We start from the raw sequence: 10,602 nt of genomic DNA, 5'->3' as shown, positions 1-10,602 counted from the left end.
AAATTTAATGTGTTTTTGTTGGGTGGGCAAAGTCATGGAGTGCCAATGCAGTCTTTCACAAAGATGATTGATTTACCTCAAATTTAGAACGAAAAACGTATGTTTTTCACATATTGAACTATTTTGGACGAAACCTTATGATGTTTTTTTTCAGCGTATGTTCACACAGTTTTTGCCTGTACCCTCAATGCAGAATTTGAGAATTTCTATCTTTTCTACCCTGGTCATATCCCTCAAGAGGGGTGACCGACAGCAAGACAAAAACACACAAAAATAAAGAAAATTAAAAAGGAGAAAAAAGTAGCAAAAAACACACACAAAAATTTTCGGACCATGGCCAACCCAAATGCCAAAACACCCAAACAAGTTAAGCACCTCGGCACCTAATTTGGTCATGCTTCCATCCCTCCAGATAAACATGACACAAAAAAGCGGCCATGCAACTCGGTTCAGGGTGACACAACACACTCTTCTGTTCAACAGCAGGGCCCGGCAGCTTTCACTGGTTTACCCTTGCCGCATCATACAGGTGCCCTGCCCATCCCGTAGAACGCGTCCAGACATCCCACTTGTCTTTTACAACACCTCTCCACTCATTCCTATCACCTACAAGAGCTCGAGCTTCCATTATATTAAGACCTCTTTCCTGCAGTGCACTCATAACCACCATAACACCATCCATCCACGTCAATCGCGGCCTTCCTCTTGGTCTCCTTCCATTTACTTCTGCTCTGTAGATCCGCTTCAACATTCGCTCCTCATCCATCTTCTCCATGTGTCCAAACCAACCGTGTACTCTCTTATCCACACGCTTGAAAGTAATGTAAAAAGTGTATTTATCAAAAGTCTTTAATTTGACCTCATCCAACATGGTCCACATTTCGTCCCAAAACGTCGTCTTTAAAATGCCTTTTTAAATCCTCAAAAACGTCTACTACTAATTTTTTTCTGAGTGGGCAGATTTTGCCATTGGGGATTTCTAAGGTCAGTAAAAATTGAATAGAAATAATGTAACAAATTGCACAAAAGTATTTATCCAAAATATATTTCGGACAAAATTTTGGAGTCTTTTTAAAGAGATGGAGTGTAATATTTAATGCTTTGGTGTAAAGATAACTCCTATCCAGTCCAAATAAGTGTTGATTTGAATAGAGACAAAAGTACATGAACTATCATACCAATTTTAAGTTTTGTATTAAAAAAATCATAGGTCAAGAAATTTGTATTTCTCTGACATCGTACAATCCCCATTTAAGTCGGCGCCACGTTTGTCCGGCATCCTGCTGACACGCCATACAGTGTTTTACTGACCCCTGCTTGTACCAAACAGCACAATGCTATTTAGTGGCAAGTTTTGATGTGTTGACAATGTCTTGTAGCAATTGTCATGATTACTCATTGCACTCACCTGTGCCTGCTCGTTTGGCGCCAGCTGCTCCTAGTTGCCTGATTGAATCCCCTCCTATTTATTCCCAGTATTCCAGTCACTCCTTGTCAGTCCGTCAGCAAACCTCTGCTGACGCAAGGCAAGCACTCTGGCTCCCGTCGGTCCCATCTTTATCAGTTTTCTATTCGTCTGTTCCTGATTTACCGTTTGTCTCCGGCTATTGACCCGTTTTGTCCATTTGACCACGCCCTGATCTCCCGCTCCGGCTCTCGACCCGTTTTTGAACACCGACAAAGTTCTGATATTCCGCTCCGGCTATCGACCCGTTTTTGCCCCTGACCGTTTTTGCCGCATTCCGATCACGCTCCAATTCCATGAGCTGCTCGCCCCTCCTGTCCAGCGATTACTGGATCGCTGGCGTTTGTTTCCTACTACCTGACTTCCTCGATATCCCAATAAACTTTTGAGTTCATCTGTTCCGGTTCTGACAGAAATAATGCAGATTTGGTCATTGAGAATTTCTGAACTAAAACATGACAATAATGTAACAGATTGTAGGATAGTATTTAGATAAAAAAATGAAATAGATAATTATTCTAACAGCATTCAAATAGACTGAATAGGAGGACCTAATACACTGTCTGAACAATGGTTAGAAGAGCTAATTTAGAAAAGAAAGAGTAAAGTTCTAATGTTTGAATGATCCCAGGTGTCTTTGGGTCCATTTGCCCAGGCTAGAAATTTTAGGTTAAGATGAGTAAGTTCCTGCTCTTGTTTATCTAAGTGGCCCAATAGCTGCTTGATTTAGCAAGATCTCTTCAAAAAAGACGTGTTACAATAAAAAATGCTGGTATGTTGAGGGGTTACCTTTCCTGATAGCAATATTCACTAAGATCTCTTAAATTTCAGGACATTTAAAGAAAATAAAACAATTAATTTTACCGAGGGTATAAAAAAAAATATAACATTGCCGGAAGACGTATTTCGCAATGTTATACTGGAACCAAGAATAAACTCAATTCCTCCCCCCTCTGTGGCGTGTTTTGTCACGTTTTTACTCGCTACTGCTACCACTGGCCTAGAGCATTACTGCAGCTGTCACTTGTAATGTAAATGAAATACAGTACAACCTCCCACAGCGTGCAAGGCCTATCTTGTGTGACAGTTAACTTATAGGGCACCTTGGCTAAATGGGTCTGGCTTCTGTCACCGAAGTATTTCGGTCCCGTTGAAATGACAAGGGCTCTCGCCCTCTCGCTCTCGCCCTTATTCCTGCTCATCAGTCACATGCTGAAGATACACACTGGATTTCCCATGGTTACTGTCAGGCAAACAGTCGTCAATAGAGTTAAGGTTCGACTCCATCCTGGAAGAGCTTACTTGCATCTGTGCTGCATCAACTATTACTCACAGTCTTTCTATTCAGCAGTGAGAAAGGACCTCGGTCTCAAAAACCTTTCTTTGTTTGTCTTTTGAAAGGGATCTCACTGGCTTTGCAACTTCAGCAAATATCTCGAACACTTAAGTCCGAATTTCTTGTCGCAAATCCTTTAGTACATTTTCTCAGGATGAGTCTTATAATCAGGTATGACAGTGTTTGTATTTTAACGTAGAGCCTGCAGATATAAATCTGTCTGGCAAGCATGGGAACAATTTAGCAGTTCAGAGCAAAATAATTCAATATGCACATGACATGTGTGAGAATGGCATGTCAATTTTTCATCTTTATTATTTTATTGCAATGAGGAATTTGCCCAAAAACCCAAACAAGTTAAGCACCTCGGCACCCAAGTCGGTCATGCTTTCCTCCCTCCAGGTGAAACAGGACGCAAGGAAGCGGCCAAGTCAGGGTGACACAACACACTTCTGTTCAACAGCAGGGCCCGACAGCTTTCACTGGTCTACCCCTGCCGCATCATACAGGTCCCTTAGAACACGTCTAAACATCCCACTATCCTTATACAATACTTCTACACTCATTCCTATCACCAACAAGAGCTCTAGCTTCCACTATATTTGGACCTCTTTCCTCCAGTGCACTAATAACACCATCCATCCACGTCAATCGCGACCTTCCTCTTGGTCTCCTTCCGTTTACTTGTGCTCTGTAGATCTTCAACATTCGCAGAGTGACTTGCAATCCTGGTAAAAAGACGTCTTAATTATATGAACCAAAACAAGGACCTTTGACATGCCAGCTATAGACCAAGTGAAGGAGTTTCTAACACCCCCAGTGCTGCTCTATCTAACCAAGTATTTTTACACTGATTTCATTAACTCCCCAAATGGAGAAAAAAACTGTTTCGTGAGAGAAAATACCTTTTTGCAAAGCTTGACTTGTACATATTTTATTCAATCAAAGTTGACAGCTGTTGATTTATTGTCATAGACGTAAAATACAAGGATTTTTTTTGGGGTCAAAAAAATAGAATATTTATTTAGCGTGACCTATATACAATTCAGTCACACGATTCACTGAGATAAACGTAAGTAAAAAGACTCAAAGAGCCTATTTCTTTGTTATTGTTTAAAGGTTTTGAAATGGTATTGTGAGCTATTTGATATACCGTGAAATTGTTTTGTATGAATGAATCAATGACCCTTATTGTCATTGGACAAGTAAGCCAAAATATGAAGGGATGCTCATTCTCCATTCAATTTGCAAGAATTATAAAACTGTGAACTTCATGTAATCTTATCTTATCAAGACATTAGGATGTTTTACTTTTATCTTGAAGACTTCAATGTCAATGTGAGAGAGGATGGTAGTTCAAACCTATTACTACTCACAAGATCAACGATGCCTTCAATATCAATGACTCTAGGGTTGTTCCTTATGAAACTTGTCTTTTAAAAAGTATAGGCAATACCAAGTCTATCACATTTTCAAAAAATGTACAAGTTCATTGCAAAAAGATGAATAAAAACACATTTTCTGTCTGCTGTCTTTTTAATAGTCAGTGTTTGGGGAAACAAGCTATTAAATGTTCCCTTTTCTAAGTCATTCACAGTTCAGGCCCACATGAGGCGTTCCATTACTCCTTCGTTGAAGGCTCCATGTGAAAAACAGCGCGTACACTATGCAGCTCTGTTCTAAGACTTGGGTGGAAATATTTGCTGTATGCTTTCTTTGGCTGCGGTGGTCCTTGGCCTACAGAATATTCCTCTGCAAACTGACAACATCACCTCAGACCAGAAAACAGAGGTACTGCTTCTCAGGTTCACTGGACAAAATGTAAATACAGTGTTAGTATTTATGGGAGTTGGTTGGAAAATTCCCAGTTCAGAGGTAATGACAGCATCATGGGCTGCTGTCGTTCTGTTTGATGTATAAATGCTGTAGTCACTACCTTGTTTTAAGTTAATTGCACATTTAATGTCTATATTAAATTTTTACTGACTCGACAAAATCGCACCGGAATATTATGTAGATGTCGTGCATTTAGTCACAGTTTCCGAGTTGGAACACGTAAATTACACGTTAATGTTAAATGCACAGCCATTAAAACAGGGAGGTGGCGTTCAATGACGTGAAGTCAGAAGTAGTTGAGGCTGTGCCTCACCTGTCATTGTGGTAATATACAATTTAAAATATAGATGGTTATATTTATTCAGTGTGAAAGTTCTTTCTTTTTTTTAACTGTACAGGTTTTTGGTCTTTCATGTCATAATTGCCCATTTCCCTCACCTGTGCCCACTCGTTTGGCTTCAGCTGCTGCTCGTATCCTGATTGGTTCCCTTCCTATTTAAACTCAACGCTTCCATTCACTCCTTGTCAGTCGGTCAGCAAACCTCAGCACATGGAAGGCAAGCACTTTTTGACTCTGGCTCCAGTCTGTCCCATCCTTTCTGTATCCTGCTCGTCTGCCCCTGTTTTCCGATCGTCTCCGGCTCCCTGACTTTCTCCTTCCTCCGACCACGCTCCGATCTCCCGCCCCGGCTGCCCGACTCGTTTCTGCCCACCGACCACGCTCCAATCTCCCGTCCAAGCTCCTCAACTCGTTTCCGCCTTCCGACCACGCTCCGATCCTGTGAGCTACCTGCTCCTCCTGTCCAGCGATCGACGACTTGCTGGCGTTTGTTTCCCCGCGCCTGACTTCTCCGCTTCCGCAATAAAGTTTGTTGAGAAACGTTACACGTTTGGGTCTACTGTCTCTTCTCGTTCTGACATTTCATTTTCAAAATCGCTAATTTGTTACTTTAAAGTATGAATATTATTAATATCTTTAATATGTAATTGTTAATTTATAGAAAAATTGTCTAAAGCTTTCACAGGAAGGGGTTTCCTATAATTCTTGGCTTCCATTGTTTTATGTTATAGGTGAAAGTTATTTGTTATCAATTTTATTTTTCTGTGTAATATTAGTTAAATCATTCCTGAGAAGAAAAATAAATGTGAAATAAAATCAAACAAATGTCTTATTGAGTCATAATAAATGCAATAACGACTATTTCTCTTAAAAATTCATCCATCCATTATCTACACAGCTTATCCTCAGTAGGGTCACAGGGGTGTTGGAGCCCATCCCAGCCATGTTCGGGCAATGGGCAGGGGACATCGTTGAAACTGGTTGCCAGCCATTTGCAGGGCGCTTAAAAATTCACTAGATCTGAATTTTATGAATAGTATTATTACAATTAGTATGTAAAGTATTACTATGCCGAGCGTCTGCAGATGCACTGTGAGTCACACAATCCTCATGCCTCATGGCAGAGGGCGATAGTGAAACTAAGGATTCTGATTCTAATTCTCAGCCCCAACAAAAAAATTAGTTATAGTATTAGCAAGCTAACATCAAACCAGCCAATCTTTTTTTTCGTGCATTGACTTTTTTTCACAATATTTATCGATACCTTTTTTTTTTCTAAAGATGCAGTATGTAACAAATTACTCTGCTGAGTGTCTGCAGCTGCAGTGTGAGGCACGCAAATCAAATGCCTCACGGCAGAGAGCAGTAATGAAACCAAGGGTTCAGATTTGGTGCACACCTCAGACCCAAACAATAGAATTAATAATAGCGGTGGCAAGCTAACAAGCTAACTAGCAAACCAGCTAAACGAGGTAATCCATCCTTTTTTTTGATAATGGGGGATTTTCCTACTTATTACAGTGTCTGAAACTCATGATAAAAAGTTAGCGGACACCAGGGCAGACAACTCTGAAAAGCTGCCTGCCCCTTTTTTCCAAACTTGAAACACAATAAGACGACTAATCCCGCCACCCCCCCCCGGAAAAAAAAAAAACATTGTTGCAAAGTATTAAGGATTGATAATCAGAATATATAACAGAACAACACTTTAAAATTAAGTTGATTATAAATCTACTTATAACATTCATTGCATATATATGACATCGCTGTTTTCCATCTGCCATCAGTATGTACCTGTATTTACTCATCTTCATTCACGCAATGTTTGCGTTGCGTCGTCTACTACAAGCCATGTGAACTCCTATTTCCACGATGCTTTTAATGTACTTTTACTTTTGGTAGCGTCATACATTTTGTTAACTTCTTTTGAAATATTTCTTTTGGGGCTGAGGTGTTGGCTTGGTTCCTAACCACTTATCAATTTTTCTTGCGTTTTCTGTGTGTCTACTTTAGAAAATGATATGCAAAGGCAAGACCTTATAACGCTCGGGAAAGTCCGGAAGCACGAAGTTATTCGATGCGGGCTTCTGATCGGCTGCCGAGAATGCAAATTGCCAAATAAACCAAAATTTCCAAACCGAACGAAGATATCGAAATCGGAATAAAGTAAACGTTTGATGTGAAAAAAAACTTTTGGTTTTTATTTTATCTTTTCTTGAAAAAGTTGTCGGCCGCCCGGGCGGAAACGTTTTGTATGTTGTACGCCCTACGTAAAAGATGCATGCCATGGGCATCAGGGCAGACGTTATTTCAGACACTGCTTATTATCTACCTTTTATTTAAAAGGAGTAGCGCATAGACTTCATTTTTTCAATGCAACTGTTTTCATATTTAATGCTTACAACCTAACAATTAGCCGAATTTCATTTATTTATCAATCTTACTGTGCTTCACGAGACACAAACCTTACGGCACGCTCAGTTGAAACATGAATATTACACATTGGTGTTGAATGCATACCCAACAAAACAGGGACGGAGAGTTGAGAGTCAACCATATGTCAAATATTTGTATTGGATTTCATAAAACATCGGTATTTCCTGAAGTTCTGTATCCAAAGATCTCTGGCATCCCCACGGAAATTCTTCTCCTGAAAAGTTGCACAACATACTCCATCGCTGTGGAGGAGCCTTCTTCTTCTGCAGCTTGCTTGGGGTCCAGGCTGTCATCAAGTCACTGACGTGCAGGTGTAAAAATAATAATTACATCGACAGCCAAGGTTTTTATGAGTCAAACATGCTCTTTCAAGCCTTTCATAAAAAATGTTGGGATTTTCCATTGGCTTTGCCTGTCGTCTGTGCTGGTTTGTCTAACATCTGGTTGCATGACTGATTCAATTTGCTCTAAGTAGTGAGTTGGTTGTGGTTGCTCAGGGATGCTTGATGACTTCACTGGATTCAAGTTTGTCGAAATTTAATAAATCTCCACACAACACCAGACGTCTTTTGGACGTTCTATTTTGGGCTAAAACTGGTCTGGTTCTGTTTTAGGCGAGATTGAATCTAAAAATAGATGTTTAAAGGAGCCGATCCAAAGTGGACCGAATTTAATTGAAAAATAGTCGATGAGGTCAGAATTTAGTCCTCGAAATGTAATTTGAAAATGGTTTTTCTACGTCTCGATAAAGACGTTTTGTTCAATCCAGTAGACTTCTGTACGGAACTTTGGTTTCTTTTAAACCTCTTTTCAACCCGCAAGTGAGTAATAGCGATGTGGGGTGACGTTCATGTCTGGTCAGGCACAGTCAGATTTACTTATACAGTGGAACCTCGGTTCTCGACCATAATCCGTTCCAGAACCCTGTTCGAAAACCGATTTGTTCGATCACCGAAATCGTTTTTCGTGCGAAATCGTACGCCGCTCAGCATCGCACCCTAACGTACCAGCGTTCGAACTCCGATATTTTGAACGAAAAGCGAGGCAAGAATTTCCCGAAATTTTTGGTCGAGAACCGATTTGTTCGAACTGAGAGGTGTTCGAGAACCGAGGTTCCACTGTATATGAACCAAAATTGTATTCATTTTATTGGCAAGGCGAAAAAAGCAATATAATATGGAGCATATAATTTATTTTTATTGTCTTGAATTAATCGATAAATGAAGTATATGCTCTGGTGCATTTGACTAAAAGTATCAAAAGATAGGTAATCTTCCGTGATGAAAAAAAAGTCCATGCATGGAGAAAAAATATTACTGCAGATATACTGTGAGTCAAAAATATTACTGGAGTGGCTCGACTTGCTGTTGGCTTGCTAATACTATGACAAATTTTATTGTTTGGGCTTGAGGAGTGCGCCAAATCAGTATCCCTTGTCTTACTATCGCCATCTGCAATGAGACAAGAAAACTACGTGCCTCACTCTCCATTTACAGACGGTCAGCACAGTAATACATTGCATACATTAAAAAATATATATATACGTCATCTTCCATTATGAAAAAAAGTTCATAAAACTATAAATAAATTACTGGATGGCTTGACTTGCTGTTAGCTTGCTAATCCTATCACAAATTCTTTTGTTTGGGGCTGAAGTGTGTGCAAAATCAGAAGCCATAGTCTCACTATCACCCTCTGTCATGAAGCAAAAGAATTGCATGCCTCACTCTGCATTTGCAGATGTTTAGCATAGTAATATGTTACATACTAATTGTATAAAGAATATTGTGTGGTGTTTTTGTTCGAGCACATTACAAAAAACAACATCAAGCGCTAAATAACTAAAGGAAATAACATATTTCTAATATAGTGTAAAAATCCAGCGATTTTGAAAAATAAAATCCCAAAATTGTTTAATGAGAAAGAACTTTTATATTTGTCTATTTAATATATATTTTAATTTTAGATTTTACAGCCTTGGCATGGTGGGTGGGTGGTTAGCGCGCAGCCCGAAGGTGAAGAGGTTTAGGGTTCAAGTCCAGCCATCACAGTCTCCCCGTTTGGAGTTTGCATGTTCTCCCCGTGCCTGCGTGGATTTCCTCCGGGCACTCCGGTTTCTTTCCCCAAAATGCTTCTCAGGTTAAATGGTGAATCCAAATTGTTCTTAGGTGTGAATGAGTGAGTGGTGTCTCTGTGTGCCCTGCTACTGGTTGGCCACCAGTTCCGGGTGTCCACTGCCCAAAGATGGAATAGGCTCCAGCACCCCCGCAACCCTACTGAGGATAAGCGGTGCACCTAATGGATGGATAGCATCCGTACAGGATCATCTACCTCCCCTGACTGTTAGGTAAGTATCCCTAGTACCGATAGCCTACCTTTTTGTTCTTAATATTTATTTGACTTATTTTTCACATGGATTCATTTACTTTTGAAGATTTCAAAACAAAAAAATGGAGAGCTTTTGAGATTAATAGAGATGGCTGGCCTAGAAACATGCTCCAGGGTTGAACACCATACGACAATGTCAACTGTCTATGTGTTGAAGATGAAGACAGGCCTTGAAGTGGTCAACTGAGACAACAGTCCCAATATTTTTACGCCAGGGAAAATGAGAGCTTCTGCGCAGTTATATAAAAGTGTGTGAACGCACTTGATGGTTACACAGAGGGAAAAAGAAAGTCCCTATGCTGAAATATTTATTTATTGAATGACCGTCGAATAAGGAATAAATTAATTCATGGTACGTGGTCTTCCTGTTTATTGCGCATATAATATAGGACCTTGCTTTTTCTACAGGCAGGAGCAAATCATAAAAACATCTTTGAGCTACTGCTGAGATTGTAGTTGGGCTCAAGAGACTTCAATCCTACTCTGCTGTTGCTTTTACACCGTTGGGTCAACATGACTTTAGTGTGAGTAGACCGAAGCAAACGAGGTATCTGTCGGCTAAGCAATAAACCCAGGTTTTTTTAGGCTGTATTTGTGTCATTTACTACCCTATGGTTGTACATTTTGACTGATGGATAGTGTGACTATCCCCAGGCAATCCCTAACTCTCTGGAAACAGCTGATTTATGCCTGGTCTAGGACACTTGTGCAGCACGGCTGGAATTCAGAGAATGTCAAAGACCCCTCCTCTGCATGTCCCCTCCACACGCAAACAAATGGGGCAGGCGCCGGGCTGAAGAC

This window comes from Urocampus carinirostris, chromosome 13 (genome assembly GCF_059441175.1).
Source record: "Urocampus carinirostris isolate Australia breed hairy pipefish chromosome 13, RoL_Ucar_1.0, whole genome shotgun sequence".
In the NCBI taxonomy this organism is placed as follows: domain Eukaryota; kingdom Metazoa; phylum Chordata; class Actinopteri; order Syngnathiformes; family Syngnathidae; genus Urocampus; species Urocampus carinirostris.
Note: the sequence above shows the minus strand (reverse complement) of the source record.